At 40.7% G+C, this 21,767-nt stretch overlaps 1 non-coding gene across 1 annotated transcript; it reads left to right on the top strand.

The window, feature by feature from the left end:
- Positions 1-8,449: 8,449 nt before the first annotated feature.
- On the top strand, positions 8,450-8,555 carry LOC118490982. Its single transcript, XR_004890207.1, has one exon. It is a non-coding gene; the product is annotated as a small nucleolar RNA R71 (small nucleolar RNA).
- The last annotated feature ends 13,212 nt before the right edge of the window (positions 8,556-21,767 follow it).

Below are 21,767 nucleotides of genomic sequence, written 5' to 3'. Positions count from 1 at the left end.
ACCCCCCAAGTCCCACACTCGCTCACACCATCGACGAGGCTACCTAATGCCCTTATCCTTTCTACATTCATGTTTAACTAAGGATTCAAATCGCATTCAAGCACAAGTTCTAACGCACCCCCACCCGTAGCCACTCTCATCAAAGGTTATTTATGTACACGTGTGGCTACAACTCTCACCAAGAATGAAAAAGGTGTCAACGGTTGCCGGTGCATCAACTTGGGGTTAAATTAGGGTGTCAAGATTTCACATTATTTTGCTTGGCTTAAAATTTTTCAAAAATCTTCAAAAAAATTCCCCCCATCCCCACACTTGGGATACATTGACCCCAATGTATGGCTTTGGGAGGCTTTGATCACTAACCCAATCAACATCCACAAAAGCTTCTTTTCTCAAACCCCAAATTTCTTTTTGTATTTTTTTCATTTTATATATATATATATATATATATATTTTAACACGACACCACCAACAAACACTAACCCAACAATCAACCACATGATCAAACACCACCCATCCTCCCAACCATAACCAACATAAAATCAACAAATATGTACAAACTATACACAAGAGAGAAAACCACCTGATCAATAGTAGCGCGGTCCCGGAGGTCCAAAGATGGATGACATCATATCATTCCACTCTCCAAATCCGAATGCGCCGCTGCTACTCCCCTCTTGTTGTTGCGGTCCCTCCTGTCGCCTTGGGTCAAGCCACTGAGAATGGTGGAGTGGTGGAGTCGGATAAGAAATGCTACCATCATAAGGCGGCAATGAAGCATAGTCCACATGTTGTGGATCTTCAACAACCGGCCTTCCGGCATGCCAATCCGCATGCATCCGCCTCATTTGATCATCATGATATCTGTTATTAGCATCCACCTCTCGAGAGTATGCGTGGGTACGGTTCCATGACTCATTGAGATCGAAGCTATGTTTTAACGACCGCTCTATGCTTGCACTATTCCTCGTGTTTTGATCATACAACGTCCTCTCCGGCCCCGACCAAGTATCAAAAATGGACGCCGGAGGGCGTTGGCTCTCGATCACCTCTTGCATTGAACCACTATAAGCCCACCCCGGCTCATACGGTTGCTGCGCGTAGTCGTAGAACGTACCACCATGACCACCACCAAAAACCCCAAAACCAACATTTGCACCACCCTGCGGCTCGTCCGCATAGTCCTCGTCCCCACTAGGAACCAACTCTTCATCGCTTTCCGGCTCATCCGGCTCTCCCGGTAACAACTCCCTTGCACCCAATTTCAGTGCCCTCCACCGTTGACCCTCCGATTTCAATTTGTGATAACGTTCAGACTGAGTATACGTCCAAACGTTTCCCAACCTATCCAAAGTAAAAGGCTGGTGCCTTTTCGTTAAACCTCGGTCTTCGGATGTGAGTGCCTTCTGCTGTTTCATCAAACCCGTTATGATGCGACAGTACGGGACGATGTCTCTTCCGTATTTATTCCGGCATATCCACAAATGGTGCATAATCAGGTAGCGTATTGGAAAGCGTGGGGACCCATGCATCAATGAATACAGAACAGGTATCTCTGGAAACCTCACTTGTTCTTTATCGCCTCTTCTTGGAAGGACATTAAGCAAGCAGATTGTATGCAACAGTTTGGCTTCTATCTTCAAATTCTTCCGGTATAACACACCACTGTACCTACCGGGCAAAAACAAATCCGCTAAGATGTCGTTCCATCTCACGTGCTTCTCTGGTTTGAGCAATAAATCATCAAGCGTGGGAATCATGTACTCCTTAGCCGGGAGACTGTCATACTTTCCCAGCTTCTTCAACGTGTCGAATGACATCTCAACCGGCACCCCATGTACCATCCCGATCAACTTCATTTGTGATGGCTTGTTGAAGTTGTGACATTTAAGTGTTGCCATCCACTCCTGAATCTCAGTCATAAACAGATTACTCTTATCTTTGTCAAAACACTTGAGCGCTCCTTCCCAGCCCAAAGCACGGAACTTAGCAAACACCCCGAACTGGCCAAACGGGGGCTCATCAACTTCTTTCTCACAAATAAATGTGGCAGCCTTGTTTTTCAATTTGTTCATACAATCGTTGTAAAGTGTTGGCTGCCAAATTTCGGTTTGATCATCCAACGACCCCGAATTCCACACCGGCTTATCACTCGGGTCTAACTCCATCTCTTCTTCTTCGCCTTCACTTTCGCTTTCACTAACCCTACCCATATATTGCCTCTTCTTTGATGGTTGCTCCTTTTGCTTGCCCTTGCCTTTTGATGAAGATGAACTTGAACCCGCTTTTTCCTTTGTCCTTGCCATTTTCTACACACATGAGGCAAGCAACAAAAACAAACACAAAATTAAACACTCTCTTCAAAATCCTCCCCACACTTGCTTGTTATCATGGTTGTAGATGTTAGTGAACCAAAAGTATAAAATTTTTCAAAAATTGGGCATGGTGTCTCTACAATGTAGAGCATCCCACAAGTTCACTACTTCAACCACAAATCCTACATCTACAACTATTAACCATGTTCAATAAACAATTCCATAATCATATCTTATCAACAAGCAAGTGGGCAAGAACACATAACCTAAATCACCTTGTTCTTCACAATGTATCACCATAATATAACAAAATAAGCGTTCATACCTTGTTTAAAGATGGAAGAGTGCTTGTGAAACCAAAAACCCCAAAACCCCCAAATTATCTCAAACTAGGGTTTCGAATTTCGACCCCAAAATTGTGTTTTCTCTGAAATCCCTCCTCACAATCACAAAGCTTGTGAAAAATTAGTCAAGTTAGACCAAGATTCCACTTGATTTGGACAGGAATTGAAGGTTTTATGAGAGATGGAAGGTAGAAGAAGCTATGGAGGTTGTGGGTTTTGAGAGAAGAAGATGGTGATGGAAAAGTGAAAGAGAATGGGTGGATGGGGTAGAATACACGTGACCAGGATTGTTGTTTATTAGATTTTATTATTATTTTTTTTATTTATGTGCGGCACCCCAAACGACGGAGACAAATTTGCTGCCTACCGTAATTTACGGTCTCACCGTAAATTACGGTGAGACCTGAATGTCACTTCTTGCACCGTAACACAGTAGACTTGCACCGTAAATCCCCATCAATCCCAATTTCCACCGTAAATTACGGTATTACCGTAATTTACGGTAAACACTGATTCTTAATTCTTTGCCGTAACTCAGTAGGATTGTACCGTAAAGCCCAAAACTTTGTGATAGCCACCGTAAATTACGGCTGGACCGTAATTTACGGTGCTCGCTGGGCATTTTTCCTTTGTAAAAAATTGAGGTTTTGATGAGAAAACTTTTTAGATTTTTTAAGTTTTTCGATTTTTTTATGTTTTTTTTTTTAATTTTAATTTTTTCAAAAACTTGTAAAAATTACCCTACCCCCTCAAAAATCCCATGTTGTCCTCAACACAATGTAAGAGCAATTCGCGACCCGAACATCCCCACACTTGTTTCGAACACGGACTTCGAGAAACTATGGCAATTGTGCAAATATACAAAACAAGACAAAACAAAACTACTATGTACACTACCACCAAACCTGGGCCTCTCATGGTTGTTCCTCCTCGACCGGGCGTAAGATGTAGCCCGCTTTGTCAAGCTCCAAGTTGTTGATGTCATTTCCTTCCAAGTACGGCTTCAAGCGGTGACCGTTCACCGTTTGTTGTTTCAACGTTTGCTCATCTTGGATGTCCACGTCACCAAATCGCCCAACTCTTCGAATAACATACGGACCCATCCATTTGCTTTTAAGCTTGCCCGCGAACATTTTCAATCGTGAGTTGTACAACCAAACCTTCTGCCCCACTTCGAACGTTTTCTTGCGCAATTTCGCATCATGTACTTTCTTTAGCTTATCCTTATAAGCCGATGCACATTCGTACGCCTCATCTCGAATCTCTTCTATCTCGCTCAATTGTAACTTTCTCAACTTACCCGCCTCATCGTAATCCGCGTTGACCGTCTTGATCGCCCAATGCGCCCGATGCGCCAACTCCATTGGCAAGTGACAACCCTTACCATACACCATCCGGTAAGGTGTTGTGCCAATCGGAGTCTTGTAGGCCGTACGGTACGCCCACAAAGCATCATCCAACTTGCTTGACCAATCCTTTCTATCCGTTCTTACCCTCTTCATGAGGATCTCCTTGATTTGGCGGTTGGACACTTCGACTTGTCCACTCGTTTGCGGATGGTAAGGGGTGGCGACTCGGTGGTTCACGCTATACCTCTTCAATAATTTTCCGAAGTTAAAGTTCTTGAAATGTGAACCACCATCGCTTATAATAACCCGCGGGATTCCAAAGCGAGAGAAGATGTTGGATTGAACAAATTTACAAACAACCGAATGGTCGTTTGTTCGTGTTGCAATAGCCTCAATCCACTTCGAGACATAATCCACCGCCACAAGAATATAAAGGAAGCCATTCGAATTCGGAAACGGACCCATAAAATCTATTCCCCATACATCAAATATCTCTACAACCAAGATTGGTTGTAGTGGCATCTCATCCCTCTTCGATATGCTACCCATCTTTTGGCAATTTACACAATTTCGGGCGAACTCAATTGCATCCTTAAAGATAGTGGGCCAATAAAACCCACAAGAAAGTACCCGATAGCCGGTTTTATGCCCACTAAAATGACCCCCGCAAGCGGACGAATGAGCATGAGTTAAGATTTCTAACACTTCCGTCTCGGGCACACACCTCCGTATGACTTGATCCGGTCCGATCTTGAAAAGATCCGGCTCATCCCAAATGTATTGCCTCACTTGGACCATGAATTGTTGTCGACGCTTTTTGGTCCAATGAGTTGGAATGGCACCCGTGGCTAAATAGTTGACATAATGAGCGTACCACGGTGCAACGAAAGTGGAAACGGCTAAGAGTTGCTCATCGGGGAAACTTTCATTGATTTCACTTACATCGTCGGTCCCTTCCACCGGAATCCGAGACAAATGATCCGCAACTACATTCTCACTTCCCTTCTTGTCTCGAATCTCTAGATCAAACTCTTGTAACAATAAGACCCACCGAATCAAACGCGGCTTTGCATCCTTTTTCTCCATTAAATACCGAACCGCACTATGATCCGAATAAACCACTACCTTGCTTCCCCAAATATACGAGCGAAATTTATCCAAAGCATACACCACCGCTAGTAATTCCTTCTCGGTTGTGGTGTAATTAAGTTGCGCTTCGGATAAAGTTTTGCTTGCATAGTAAATAACCACCGGCTGTTGACCCAAAACTGCACCAATAGTGGTATCGCTTGCATCACACATTATCTCGAACGGCTTTGACCAATCGGGTGGTTGCAAGATAGGCGCCTTGACCAAGTGTTCCTTCAAAACAGTGAAAGCTTGCATACACTCGTTAGTAAAATCAAACGGGACATCTTTTAATAACAAATTGCATAAGGGTTTGGTGATAACACTAAAACCCTTAATGAAGCGTCGATAAAAACCCGCGTGTCCCAAGAATGACCGTACACCCTTAACATTTTTAGGAGGTGGCAAAGATGATATTACCCGTATATTTGCCTTATCCACCTCCATCCCTCTTTCCGAAATCACATGTCCCAACACAATGCCCTCTTGCACCATGAAATGACTTTTCTCCCAACTTAGCACTAAATTTTTCTCAACGCACCTTTTCAAAACCTTTTGCAATTCGTTGAGACAAGCATCAAAAGTAGTGCCAAAAATGGAGAAGTCATCCATGAATACTTCGAGCGACTCTCCAACCATGTCCGAGAAAATACTCATCATACATCGTTGAAAAGTTGCCGGAGCATTACACAAACCAAATGGCATTCGCCTAAAGGCAAAGGTGCCATATGGACATGTGAAGGTGGTCTTGTGTTGGTCATCCGGGTGTATGGCAATTTGATTATAACCCGAATACCCATCTAAGAAGCAATAATATTTTTGACCCGACAATTTTTCAATAATTTGGTCAATAAAAGGTAGCGGGAAATGGTCCTTAGAAGTGGCGGCATTCAATTTCCGGTAGTCAATACACACCCGCCACCCGGTAACCGGTCGGGTGGCAATTTGTTCACCACTTTCATCCTTGACTACTTGAATGCCGGCCTTCTTAGGCACAACTTGGGTGGGACTCACCCAAGCACTATCCGAAATCGGATAGATGATTCCCGCATCCAACCATTTAATTACCTCCTTTTTTACTACCTCCCTTAGGTTCGGGTTCAACCGCCTTTGAGCTTCTCGTGTCGGTTTGGCATCTTCGGTTGTGATAATTTTATGCATGACGATGGATGGACTAATTCCTTTGAGGTCGGCAATCGTCCATCCAATAGCACCCTTGTTCGCTTTTAACACCTCCATCAATGCTTGCTCTTGTGCCAATTCCAAATTAGAGGCAATAATGACCGGTAAAGTGTCATTATCCCCTAAAAATACGTACTTCAAATGGCTAGGCAAGTCCTTGAGCTCCAACTTTGGTGGTTCCTCCAATGATGGTTTTGTACCCGAATGGATTTCCACCGGTAGACCCTCGAATTGGTGGGTCCATGGTGGTCTACCTTCTTTCATCGCCATAACATCTTGTGCTTCCTCTTCAACCCGTAGTGCATAAGCATGTACCTGTTCAGAAAAATCACACAGGCAAATATCCAAACCATCCTCCTCATACTCATGCGGGTTGCATCCATCTACTATGTCTGCCATGAAACACTCATCAACACCGTTAGCATTAGAATTGTTAGTAAAAACATTCAAACGCATTTTTCTGTTTCCAAATGCCATATCAACTGTACCAAATCTACAATCGATAATAGCATGTGCGGTGCTTAAAAATGGCCGACCCAAAATTATGTTTTGTTGTTGTTTAGGGTCCGCCGATGAGTAATCCAACACTAAGAAGTCCACCGGGTAATAAAACTCATCAATTTTTACAATAACATTTTGAACCATACCCCGAGGCAACTTATGAGACAAATCGGCCAAAACAACCGTCGTCTCCACCCTTGCTAATGGACCAAAGTCATATTGGTCGTATAAGCCCCCCGGTAAAATGCTAACTCCGGCTCCGAGATCTAGCAACGCCTTAGCCATTTGAAAATTACCCACTTGCACATTAATCAATGGCGTGCCCGGATCTTGGAGCTTAGGAGGAAGCTCCCCATTCAACACCGCACTCACTTGCCCGGTTAAATCCACCCGCTTAGGCACTTTTTTCTTGTTTTGCCTTTTTTGTGTACATAATTCTTTTAAGAATTTTGCATAAGCGGGGACTTGTTTTATTGCATCAAGGAGTGGGAGATTTATTTTAACTTGTTTGAACATATCCCACATCTCCTCCTTTTGAGGACCTCTTGACACAATAAAATTTTTCTTTCCCGGGTCAAGTAGGGCTGATGGAAATGGAACTTGACTCGGTTCACCCTCAACTTTTTCATTTTTTTCACTTTCACCCAAACCCGGTTTTTTAATAATTGGTTCTTTTGGTTTAACCGGTGAAAGTTCATCATCACTTTCCATTCCCGTGATGTCCTCAACCACCCCCTCGACCAATTCGGGTGACAAATTGGCCTTAAACTCTTTCCCACTTCTTAGAACACTAACATGGTTAATATTAACGTTACCTCGTGACGAACCATGTGAAGGGTTTACCTTAGTGTCGCTTGGAAGTTGACCCTTACCTTTCTTTAATTCCGCCACATCGGTTGCTAATTGACCCATTTGGGTTGTTAGTGATTGGATGCTTTTATCACGAACCTCATCTTTTTGCATTCGCACTTCGTCTAGTTGGTTCCGTTTTTGCATCTCCATTTGCATGCTCTTTAGCATCTCCATCACCTCGTTTCCACCCGAAAGCCCCCCTTGTTCTTGACCCGTTTGGTATTGTTTTTGATACCCTTGGTTATTTCCGCCTCGATATCCACCTTGATTATTGTAAGATGGCCGTGAACCAAAATTACCTTGGCTACCTTGAAAATTTGGGTTCGCTTGATTTGACGGGTTCCCATATCTAAAGTTCGGGTGATTCCTCAATCCGGGGTGGTAGGTATTAGAATTCATGTTGTTGTAGTTCCTACCACCTCCTCCTTGACCTTGACCTTGAACCGCATGGACTTCCTCATATTGCCCTTCTAACATTCCTTGGCAATTTTCAGCCGCATGACCTATCTCATTACACAAAGCACAAACATTATATATTTGGTTAGTGGTTTGAACATTACCATCATCTATGGCATGCACTTGTGGTCGGTTAGTGGTTGGTCGGGCTCTTCTTGAAGCTTGGGCCTTCCTTTTTGATGTAGTTGCCATGCTTTCCAAAAACTCCCAATCTTCATTCTCATAGTTCGTTCCAAACGTCCCTCCGGTGATAGACATTAGATCACGTGCGTCTTCGGCACTCAACCCCTCATGAAAGGCGTTCATCAACTCCCATAACTCAATTCCATGATGAGGGCAGTTTTTAATCATCATGTTAAAACGCTCAAACGCCTCATGAAACATCTCACCGTGTTGTTGTTGAAAGCTTCTCAATCCCTTCCGCGCATCATTGGTCTTTTGGGCGGTGTAGAATTCATCCAAAAAGGTTTGTTGCATCTCCCCCCATGTATATATTGATGCCGAAGGTAATGTATAGAACCATTTCTTTGCCTTATCCTCCAAAGAAAACTGAAATAAGACCAACTTGACTTCATCGGCCGAAAAACCTTGACTTCCAAAAGTGTTGCAAATTGAGTCATAGGCCTCTAGATGGAAATACGTGTCACAGCCCCCGATCCCTATCTCCCGGGAACGGGCGGCCGTGAGCCAGTTTCGGTGGTATCACATTTATTTATCCAATTTGGCAGCGGAAATTTTCATCAGGATCGTAGTTAGGAAATATTTAATCAGAGTAAACCACCACGTTTATAATATTAAACATATGGGTAAAAACCCAAGTTTTCAATACACACGTTTCATAGGAATAAATCCTATTTATTTAATAAAAACATCCATTTTATTCTTAGGTAACTTTATTGCCACTTTTTCCAAGCCTTCAGTGCTGTCCAGCTGGCTTCTATTTGGCTTTCACATATTGTTACCTGAAACGCGTTTTAAAAACATTTTGTCAGTGGGAAATACTGGTGAGTGAATCCCAGTTTAATCAAGTTTAAGTAAAAACCAATTGGCAGTATTGAGGGCACATCCGCAATTACATTTGTATCCAAGACATCACAATTAACATCCGTGGTACGGTCATACTCAACATATGGAATGTTACCACGCCAGTAACCAATTTTGTATACAAAATCCCAACATACCCACTATAATTGTATTCTTCACAAATACTCAATAACTGTCATTTGCATGGAAAGGTATTTAAGGTTTTGTAAAAACAGTTAACAAAAAGGAGATTACTCACATTGCTGTTTTAGGTTTTTCGTAAGGGTTTCCTGGAGATAATCTATAAATTACACAAATGCACGTGTGTTAGTATAATAACCCATTTTAACATTAGTAATACCCTCCCCGAGACGGCATTCCAACGACTACGTCGGGCAGAACCACGACAGCCGTTACGGAACCCTAGATCAATCGGGCAGCGTATCTAATACGTCTCCAGGGGTTATAATACTTACATTGTAGCAGAACCTCGCTATTTTAGGGGGTATAATACCCGGCTATAGTGTATACTACTTCAGAAATTTAGAAAGAAAGAAAGTTGTGAGCGACGAAAACCGAAAGCCCGTTGCCTTCTTATATAGGGCTGTAATTGGACTTCCTCGCGGCCCGCGTGACATTAGGGCTGGGCTTTACGCGGCCCGCATGGCCTAGGGGTCTAGGCTAGCTGATCCGGGTCACCACCTAGGTTCAACGCGTGTTGGGCCACGTGGCGGCCCAAAGCTGCGCCACAATTCAGGACGCTCGCGGCCCGCCTTCACTTGCCCAAACTTGTACGCGGCCCGCATCAACTAAGGGTTTTGGCGATATCCTGGTACACACTCGCGCGGCCCGCTTAAGCTTGAGGTGAGGCCCTACGCGGCCCGCCTCAACTTAATAATTAATGTTTTTATTTATTTTATATAGTATAATCTATTTTGGGGCTCGGTTTTCAATACGGGGTGCATATAAAGACATATTGATATATTTAAAGATATATTAGGGTGTCGGAAATATTATGAGGATGTCGGTTTTACCAAGGGTTGTTATATCCTCCCCACCTTGTTTTAGAGCTCGTCCTCGAGATCTACTGGAACAAGTGTGGATATTTCTTTTTCATTTCCGATTCAAGTTCCCATGTGTACTCGGGTCCTCTTTTGGAATTCCATTTTACTTTGACCAGAACTAGTCTTTTATGTTTGAGATTCTTAACTTTCCTATCTTCAATTTGTAGAGGCTTCTCCACAAACTTGAGTTGCTCATTAATCTCTATATCCTTAAGAGGTATTACGAGTGATTCATCAGCTAAACACTTTTTAAGATTGGATACATGAAATACATCATGTATTCCTGCCATTTCTTCTGGCAGTTGGAGCTGATAGGCTACAGGTCCTATTCTTTTAAGAATTTTGAAAGGTCCAATATATCTGGGACTAAGCTTTCCTCTTTTGATGAATCTTACCACTCCTTTCCAGGGAGAGACTTTCAATAACACTTTATCTCCCACTTGAAATTCTAATGGTTTGCGTCTGTTATCAGCATAGCTCTTTTGGCGATCACGTGCTGTTTTCAGTCGTTCCTTGACTTGCATGATTTTATCAGTTGTTTCTTGTACTATCTCAGGTCCAGATAATTGTTTTTCCCCAATTTCTGCCCAACAGACTGGGGTTCTGCACTTTCGTCCATAAAGTGCTTCGAATGGTGCAGCATTGATACTTGTGTGATAACTGTTATTATAAGAAAATTCTATTAAAGGTAAGTGTTCGTCCCAATTACCTCCAAAATCAATTACACAAGCTCTAAGCATGTCCTCCATTGTCTGAATTGTCCTTTCGCTTTGTCCGTCCGTTTGAGGATGATAAGCTGTGCTTAGATTTATCCTGGTTCCCATTGCTTTTTGGAAACTTGACCAAAAATGAGAAGTAAAACGGCTATCTCTATCGGAAACAATTGATAAAGGAATGCCATGTAAAGAAACAATTTTATTTACATATAATTTGGCTAATTGTTCCATACTAAAGGTTTCCTTCATTGGAAAGAAATGAGCTGACTTGGTTAATCTATCTACAATCACCCAGATTGTATCATTACCTTTTCTTGTTTTAGGCAATTTGGTAACAAAATCCATTGTTATCAATTCCCATTTCCAAACTGGTATTTCTAATTGTTGTAACAAACCTGAGGGTTTCTGATGTTCAGCTTTAACTTGTGAGCAAGTTAAACATTTAGAAACATAAGCTGCTACATCCTTTTTCATTCCTATCCACCAGAAATTTTTCCTTAAATCCTGGTACATTTTATCACTTCCTGGATGCATCGTATATTTAGACTTATGGGCTTCTTCTAATATACGGTGACGTAAATTTCCTAATTTAGGTATCCACATTCTCTTTTTATGGAACCTCCAAATTCCATTTGTTCCTTGTTCTAATTCCTTAATCATTCCCTTTAATTTTTCAGTATCCTCCTTGATTACTGATTCTTGTGCTTTTCTAATCTGTTTGTTTAAATCTACTTGTAGATTTAATTTAAGAGAACGTACCCTTTTTGGCTTTTCGTGATATTTTCGACTTAAAGCATCAGCCACTACATTGGCTTTTCCTGCATGATACTGGATATCACAATCATAATCACTAAGTAATTCCATCCAGCGTCTCTGTCTCATATTCAACTCTTTTTGCCCGAAAACATATCTTAAACTCTTATGATCCGTGAATATGGTAAACTTACTACCATAAAGATAATGTCTCCAAATCTTAAGGGCAAAAATTATGGCTCCTAATTCCAAATCATGGGTCGAATAATTTCCTTCATGACTCTTAAGCTGTCTAGATGCATAAGCTAAAACCTTTTGACGTTGCATTAATACGCATCCATAACCTAATTTAGAAGCGTCACAAAAGACTACAAAGTCTTCAGTTCCTTCTGGTAATGCTAGTATCGGTGCATGGGTTAATCTTTGCTTAAGGATTCTAAAGGCTTCTTCTTGTTTTGGTCCCCATTCAAACTTAACAGATTTATAGGTTAACTTAGTTAAAGGAATGGCTATTCTAGAAAAATCTCGAATAAATCTTCTATAATAACCGGCCAATCCTAAGAAACTTCTAACTTCAGTTGGTGACTCTGGGGTTTTCCATTTGGTAATTGCCTCGATTTTCGTTGGATCTACATGAATTCCTTCATGGTTAACTAAATGTCCGAGGAATTGTACTTGTTCTAACCAAAACTCACACTTTGAAAACTTAGCATAAAGCTTCTCTTTTCTCAATAAACTTAAAAGTAAGTGCAAGTGCTTTGCATGCTCATCTTTACTTTTAGAGTAAATTAGAATATCATCTATGAAGACAATTATGAATTTATCCAAATATGGCTTACATATTCGGTTCATCATGTCCATAAATGCGGCTGGGGCATTGGTTAAACCAAATGGCATGACAGTAAATTCATAATGACCATACCTCGTTCTGAATGCGGTTTTAGGAATATCCTCTTCCTGTACCTTTAATTGATGATATCCTGATCTTAAATCGATTTTAGAGAAAAATCGAGCTCCTTGAAGTTGATCAAACAAATCATCGATCCTCGGTAATGGGTACCGATTCTTAATCGTGACTTTGTTCAATTCACGGTAGTCAATGCACATACGCATTGATCCGTCCTTCTTTTTAACAAATAAAATCGGCGCTCCCCATGGCGATGAGCTTGGTTGTATGAATCCCTTCTCCAACAACTCGTCTAGTTGTTTCTTCAGTTCTTGCATTTCAGCGGGTGCTAAACGGTAAGGTGCTTTGGCAATTGGTGCTGTTCCTGGTAGCAGATGGATTCTGAATTCAACTTCCCTGTCTGGCGGTAGTCCTGGCAATTCTTCTGGAAAGACATCTGAAAATTGGGATACTACTGGGATATCTTTTACTTCTTTTCCTTTAGTGTTAGTGATTATAGAAATCAAATACACTATAGATCCTTTCCTTATACAACTTGCAGTTTTCATCACAGAGATTAATTTAGTGGATCTAAAAGGTTTATCTCCTTTAATTGAGATCTTTTCACCTCTTGGTGATTTTAATTGAATTGTCTTTTGATTACACAAAATACTGGCTTTATTGGCTATTAACCAATCCATTCCTAATACTACATCAAATCCAACCAGATTCATTGGGTAAAGGTTTGCCATAAATTTTTGATTAAAAATTTCTATTCTTGCTCCCTGCAAGATTTCAGAAATCTTAACAGTTTCTCCATTTGCGGTTTCCACTAGACATTCTTGTGGTAGTTTAGTTAATGATTGATTTAGGAGTTTGCAAAACGAAGTATTAATAAAACTTTGGTTTGCACCAGAGTCAAATAATACTTTAGCAAAAATATCATTAACTAAAAACGTACCAGCAATTACGTCTGGAATCATCCTGGCTTCCTCTGTAGTTAGCACGAATGCTCTGGCATTTTTAGGATTTTTGTTGGTTGCAGCTGGAGCCAATTTCGGACAGTTTGTCCTAATGTGACCTTTTTCCCCACAATTGAAACACATTCCATTACTGGATTTCTTCTTGCAATTCTCTTCCTTGTGTCCTGGGGCCTTGCAAAAATTACAGTAAGTAGAGCATCTTCCAGAATGCTTCTTTCTGCAGGCTTTGCAGTAGGGTGCAGAGGTAGAACCTACATTCCTACGATTGGAATTCCCAGAACGGAATTCTTGAGTAAGCCTTTGGGTTAGGTTTCTCCTCTGGTCTTCTTCTCTAGTACGGATTAACTCATCTGTCAAGGTATTGGCTAGTTCTACAGCTTCTTCTATGGTTTGGGGTCTAGCTGCCTTGACTACATGTCTAATGTCTCCAATTAATCCCCAGATATAACGGGAGATTAATACCGGTTCAGGTGATGCAAGGGTAGGTACTATTCTAGCATATTCAAAGAATGTGGTAGTGTAACCCTTACTATCTACCCCGGTCATTCTTAGATTCAGAAACTTATTTGCTATCTGTTCTTTTTCATTGAGAGGGCAGAATTTCCTTTCTACCATATTCTTAAATTCCTCCCATTCCATGTTATAAATTCTATCACTTCCTCTTGACTGGAGGATAGTGTTCCACCATTCTAAGGCTGCATTTTTAAACAGATTTGAAGCAAACATTATTTTATCTTCTTCAGCACACTTGCTTATTTTCAGAACTGCCTCAGTTTTCTCTATCCAGCGTAAAGCTGCAATGGGACCTTCATTGCCCGAGAATTCTATTGGTTTGCAGGACCAGAATTCCTTGTAAGAACAACCATGTGGCATGGTTCTTCTTCTTTTGGGAACGGGTGCTTGAAGTATGGGTCCATTGTTCACGCTGTTTTCTGGTTCAGTTGGTCGCTTACTGCTATGCTTACTTTTATTATTCGCTTCCTGAACTGTTTGAATAATAAATGGCATCGCATCTATAATTCCCTGTGCCACAATATGCTGAACGGCACTATTATCCATTTGGTTTCCGTTGTTATTATTGTCCGAATTCTCATTAACCATGTTAATGTTACTCTGGTTATCGTTATTCAGATTTTCTTGATTTCCCGCGTCGGCCATCTGAATTTTAGACATTTACCAAATATTAATATCACAAATAATATTTATATATAGCCAATCACATGACACACACTTTTTAACCAAAAGCGTCGAGCATTGCGACTTTTACTCTATTTATATAGTATGCATCAATACACACCAGTACAGAAATAAAATTTACAGTACCGACTGAAATGTAAAGCTACAATACTAATAGTATGCATCCGTAGTTTTTTTTTTTTTTTACACATACACACATATATTATTATATTATTATTACTACTACCGTATCGTCATCACGTTTACTGATATGGATTCATCCAAAAATCCATATTACGCTCATCGTATTTCCATACGAGGCGTTCTCCCACCTGTCGCATACGATCACTGCTTTCTAAAATTTCTTCGCCAAAAGTCCTAAGTTCCTGGACATTTTCTGCACTCATTGGGGGTGCAGGTTCTAGGACTGGGTTTGGAAACTGAGGTACGGGTTCCTGATACGGAGGCATAGGGGCTTGGTACGGGTATGGATTTTCTAAAATTTCCCTAACATATGCGTCACTAATGTTGTAGGGATCTTGAGGATCTAACCCTGGATAAGCTCCTAAGTTGGGTATTGGCACATTTTCCTGTATTGGGTTTTGTTGCACGTAGTCCCTAACATCGTCCCACCAGGGGTCGTAGTTGTTTGGGTCTAGAGGATCAGGTGCAGGTACCCTAGGTATCTCCTCTGGGTTGAAATCAGGCATTTCTATCTAGTTTTCTATTTCCATGGGTTGATTAGGATTTTGTGGTTGGGGTGCTAGCATTTGTTCCAGGTTTGGGTCGGCAGCAGTGGTTGCTAAAATATGGATATTAGCGATACCCCTATTGAGCATATCCTGATTATAAGCATCAGTTTCTCTTTTTGCTGCGGCTAACACTCGCTGTTCCTGCAACTTTTTCATTCTTTTCCTACGCTCGTGCGCTCCCCTACTGAACCATCCCCTCTTTTTCTGAGGAAATGGCTCTTCAGACTGAGCCTTAAACACAAAGATTCCTTCTTCTGTGTCAGCAGAATACCCTGAGAGGGCAGGCTGAGAAGAGGAGGTGCCTTCGCTCCTAGGCAAACCAGACAGTTGACGATAGGCGTCAGAAGGTCCTTGGTCACTCATACTGTAAACTAACAAATAGTCAGATAACACATAACAAGAAATACAATTATACACGTATTTCCCTAGTTTATTTCCTAACACTTTGAATTTTGATGTCAGCAGAACACTTCTGTGGCTGAATCAGTGGCATAGCTCTGATACCACCTTCTGTCACAGCCCCCGATCCCTATCTCCCGGGAACGGGCGGCCGTGAGCCAGTTTCGGTGGTATCACATTTATTTATCCAATCTGGCAGCGGAAATTTTCATCAGGATCGTAGTTAGGAAATATTTAATCAGAGTAAACCACCACGTTTATAATATTAAACATATGGGTAAAAACCCAAGTTTTCAATACACACGTTTCATAGGAATAAATCCTATTTATTTAATAAAAACATCCATTTTATTCTTAGGTAACTTTATTGCCACTTTTTCCAAGCCTTCAGTGCTGTCCAGCTGGCTTCTATTTGGCTTTCACATATTGTTACCTGAAACGCGTTTTAAAAACATTTTGTCAGTGGGAAATACTGGTGAGTGAATCCCAGTTTAATCAAGTTTAAGTAAAAACCAATTGGCAGTATTGAGGGCACATCCGCAATTACATTTGTATCCAAGACATCACAATTGACATCAGTGGTACGGTCATACTCAACATATGGGATGTTACCACGCCAGTAACCAATTTTGTATACAAAATCCCAACATACCCACTATAATTGTATTCTTCACAAATACTCAATAACTGTCATTTGCATGGAAAGGTATTTAAGGTTTTGTAAAAACAGTTAACAAAAAGGAGATTACTAACATTGCTGTTTTAGGTTTTTCGTAAGGGTTTCCTGGAGATAATCTATAAATTACACAAATGCACGTGTGTTAGTATAATAACCCATTTTAACATTAGTAATACCCTCCCCGAGACGGCATTCCAACGACTACGTCGGGCAGAACCACGACAGCCGTTACGGAACCCTAGATCAATCGGGCAGCGTATCTAATACGTCTCCAGGGGTTATAATACTTACATCGTAGCAGAACCTCGCTATTTTAGGGGGTATAATACCCGGCTATAGTGTATACTACTTCGGAAATTTAGAAAGAAAGAAAGTTGTGAGCGACGAAAACCGAAAGCCCGTTGCCTTCTTATATAGGGCTGTAATTGGACTTCCTCGCGGCCCGCGTGACATTAGGGCTGGGCTTTACGCGGCCCGCATGGCCTAGGGGTCTAGGCTAGCTGATCCGGGTCACCACCTAGGTTCAACGCGTGTTGGGCCACGTGGCGGCCCAAAGCTGCGCCACAATTCAGGACGCTCGCGGCCCGCCTTCACTTGCCCAAACTTGTACGCGGCCCGCATCAACTAAGGGTTTTGGCGATATCCTGGTACACACTCGCGCGGCCCGCTTAAGCTTGAGGTGAGGCCCTACGCGGCCCGCCTCAACTTAATAATTAATGTTTTTATTTATTTAATATAGTATAATCTATTTTGGGGCTCGGTTTTCAATACGGGGTGCATATAAAGACATATTGATATATTTAAAGATATATTAGGGTGTCGGAAATATTATGAGGATGTCGGTTTTACCAAGGGTTGTTATAATACGGCTCCTCCGTTGCTAACCCTTTGTACTTCGGTAAACTTTGCAACGAGTTTGTTCTTACTTCAAAAGTTCTCCCTTGGTTGTTGTGAGGGATAACCACCGGTGAAGGGTTTTGAGTAATGATTGGCCTGAAATGTGCCTCTATTCCCCTTGCTTGTTCCCTAAGATGCCTTCTTGGAACACCCAATCGACCCCTTGGACGAATAGGACCCATTGGTCTTGGTATAGGCCCTTGTGGGTATTGAATCGGCCTTTGAAATTGTGGTTGTACATGTTGTTGCCGAACTTGTTGCAATGGAATGGGTTGTTGGATTGGTGGCCCTTGTGGTCTCGGCCGAATGTGTTGTGGTATAATTTGTTGTTGTGGCATTCCACCAACACTTGCCATCCCTTGAGATTGACTTTGCAAATACCCAAACTCCCCTTGATCACCATAACCTCCATAACCGTACCCATCATCTTCATAACCCTCATAATCTTCAAATCCCTCATCATAACCATCTCCTTGAATTCCCGAGGTCTGCCCAAATGGGATGGTCGAATACTGAAAGCCCGACTGTTGTTGTTGTGGTCTAAAAGATGAAGTAGTATGCACGATAGTTGAATTGGGTGCAATTGTGAAGGTGGATGATGATTGACCCGTAGTTGGGGGAAAGAAGTGAGATAATGGTGGGATTGTGGTGGATGGATCGTAGGTGATGGTAGGCTCAGTTTGAGTGGTGATTGGTTGGGTGGAGTTGGATGGTGTAAATTCAGCAGTGGTATTAGGTAATGTAGTGTTTGGTGATGGTTGGGTGGAAGTAGGTATAAAGGATGAGGATGATTGACTGGTTGTAGGTGGAATTTGAGAATCAGCCATTATGTTTCTCGGTGTAATGGGTGAAGTGGGTGAACCAATGATTTTGTTTTCTCGCACTAAAACTCGGTTTTGTCGTAGCGTTCTTTCAATTTCCGGATCAAACGATAGCGGTGATGACCTGTGAGAGCCTCTAGTATGCATACACCTGAAGTACCTGCACACTAAACACAACCAGCGTAAACCCAAAAATAACAAACAAAACTATTAAACTAGCACACGTTGCGCACTACTCCCCAGCAACGGCGCCAAAATTTGACGTGATTGTCGTGGGTCACGCAAATTTAATCCCTAAACAACTGTAGTTAGTGGTAGTAGGGTATCGAACTCAGGGAGTATGTGGAAGATGTGTCGATTATATAGTTTTGTACTTAAACTAATGATTAAACTAAATTGCAGAAAATTAAAATTCAAAAGTTTGGATTGTTGTTTTAGAAAACTAAATTAAAAACTAAATCAAATCAAAGTTGGTTGTAAACAATTAGGAGAGAACAATGATCACCTTAGGTTTCAGTTTCTTTAAACAGTTGTGTGTGAAATTCCACTAGAAAGAGTTACATAGACATAACTCGTGTATATGTGATTGAAGTGATAAAAGGGAACAAAGTACTCGGATTAGATAACGCGAGGTTGTTTCCCGATGACCTATTAATCAATAACCAACCCTAACCCTGCCCGTGATATCTCGATTGCCAACGGCACCAAGAACGTACGATTAAGACTAGAAATTGCAATATTGATTAACGAACTACAAACAATCAAACACACACCATGACATTCAAGCAACGCAAGATATCATTCTAGAAATGCAGAAATTAAACACACAAAGTTCAAGAAACATTCACCTAAGATGATCACCGAAGAGTTTAGCCAGACATGGCTCGGTGAATCATCATCATAATTAAGCTATTGTTCATACGAATTGAAATAACAAACCGAATGATAGAAATTGTTCACCAATCAAGCCACAAGCCAAAATTCGCCCCTAAGATGTTCAAGAACCATCCAATGATGAGATCATGTGAAAAGACACTCAAAAACCGATTATATGATGGCAGTTACATTTTTTCCTCGCAGGCTCCACCGTAAATTACGGCTCCACCGTAATTTACGGTGGACATCAATCTGTTACGGCTCCAACAGTCTGTGTTACGGTGGTGACAAAATGGAAATCAGGTCTACCGTAAATTACGGTAGAACCGTAATTTACGGTACTCAGCTGCTCTAACTTCTTTGTTCTTTCTTTTGTTCTCCTCTCGACCCATTCTCCACCAAAGCCTCCAAAACTGCCTTTGATCCATCTTTTAGCTCCTAAATCGTACCTGAAACATAAGCGTCGTAGTTATCTAATTCAAGATAATTACACGGTTAAATGGAAGATTATTTCATCTTTTAACGTGCTTAAGGGTTGTCCAAAGGACCACCCGTCACCATGCATGCTGAAAATGTCAGATTATCGAACAATGGAAGTGCAGGGGCTGAATATGCAACAAAATAAAACAACTTGAAAATGCTCCCCCTCGCGTGGCGCGCCAGGTCTAGCCTGGTCTGGCGCGTGGCGCGACGAAGACTGATTTCCAGCCAGAACTTGCAGTTGCCCAGCTCTGCAACCTGCAATCTTTTGAGATTTTCTGCAACTCTAAACGAAACCAACTGCATGTTAACGGTTTTTCTAAACCACTAGACACATGTTGACATCACAAAACACCTGAGGACACATGGATTGATCTTGTGAAGTGGAAATCACTATAAATAGGCCTCACTTCTTCATTTGTTCTTGCACATTCAATAGAATTTCTCAAACAAACTCTCAAAACAAGTTCTCTGGAGCAACCTGGTCTTTAAGGAGGCTCTAATAGTTCAAACTTTCGTACTAAGGACCATTGTAAGTGTTCTTAGCTTATGTAGTTAAGCTTTTGTTAGTTTAAAGACCGAAAGTCAAAGTTAGCGTAATTCTGCTTTGACTTTGTGAATAATCACTAACGGTCCAGCCATTATTCAAATTGAAAGTGGCTTTGTGTTGGTAATTATGTAGGTATTAAACCCTAAAAAGGGCACCTCCTAATTATCACATTTACTTGGTCAATTGTCGGGTCAAACTACTTAACAGGAAAGTCAAACGAGTCAGTTTTTGCAAAATACATCATAACTGATAATGTAGAAGTTATAAATTACATTTTATCACTTAAACAACTTGGTAAATAATATAAGACCTGTTTAGGCATGTTCAACCCGACAATTCTGAGTTTGGGCTCGGTTCGCAACCGAAAGTCACAAAAGTAGACTTTTGCTTTGACTTTCAGTTCTGACCCAATTTAGCTTAGTATTAGTTATTCCTTAGGGTTCCTTGTGGACCATATTATATGCTAGTATAACTCTCTGAAGTTATACTACATGGTTCCTTAGAAATCATAGATTACATGCATGTTCCGTTATTTGCTTAAAATTGACCATTATGCCCTTTTATCATTAAAACGAGATTTTTGAAAACGTGAGAGGAAAAAAATCTTTATTTCTGAATTATAAGTATGTCCTAAAAGTTTGACATCAGTTTCTTGTCTAAAATGGAAGTTTTGCGCAATATCGTAAAACGAAAGCTTTTTGTTAATTAAACGGCATTTTTGGCATAACTCATATTTAAACTCAACTTTGGTCACCAAACTTACTACCTACTATTAAGATATAACATTTAGGGATTTTTTGAAATTTTTATCAAATTTTATACTGACCATAGTATAGAGTTCTTGCATGTACTCGGTAATTGACGATAATGCCCTTTTCGTTAATAAAATGAGTTTTATGCATCATTTGCATGTCAAACCTTTTCTACTGATTTTATACATTAAATAAATTATTTTTAACAGTAGATTCTAATCAAAATCCCAGATTTCCTTAAACAACCCGAATATCGTCAAATACCGACTTTTATGCGATTTAGGCGCATAGTATGGTTTAAAACCCTATTTAGCACCTAAGACTTGTTACTTACTGATGTTATAAATAAATTTTTATACTTTAACAGTAAGTATAAGTCTTGAACTCAGATTTCCAAATTTAACCCTTAAAGCATATGTGAAATGACCAAAATGCCCCTATGGTGCATAGTTTGACCATAAATGATAAAATTCACATATGTATGATATCTTAATAATATAACTTGTTAAAAAAAATACTTTTACTGATTGTTTTAGACCAGAACCTCATATTGCTATTTAACCTCTTTTATAAACTTTAAAATGACCAAAATACCCCTACGGGGCTTAAATTGATTTTAAATTCGTTTTGGGCATAATGGAAGATATCCTACTGATATCATAACATATTTGAAGCATATTAACTTGTGGAACTTGTTCATGACTCTTTTGGTTACCCGTTATGCATATACGCGTTTGGTAAGGTTTATGTAACTAGTTTGCAAAAATTAGCCGAAACGGGTCAAACTTTATCGCTTTTACTTCAAAATCCAGAATGTATTTAGTTTACCCATT

Source organism: Helianthus annuus, chromosome 3 (assembly GCF_002127325.2).
Source record: "Helianthus annuus cultivar XRQ/B chromosome 3, HanXRQr2.0-SUNRISE, whole genome shotgun sequence".
Classification (NCBI taxonomy): Eukaryota; Viridiplantae; Streptophyta; class Magnoliopsida; order Asterales; family Asteraceae; genus Helianthus; species Helianthus annuus.
The sequence above is the reverse complement of the archived record's forward strand: the minus strand, read 5'-3'. Positions and strand labels throughout refer to the sequence as shown.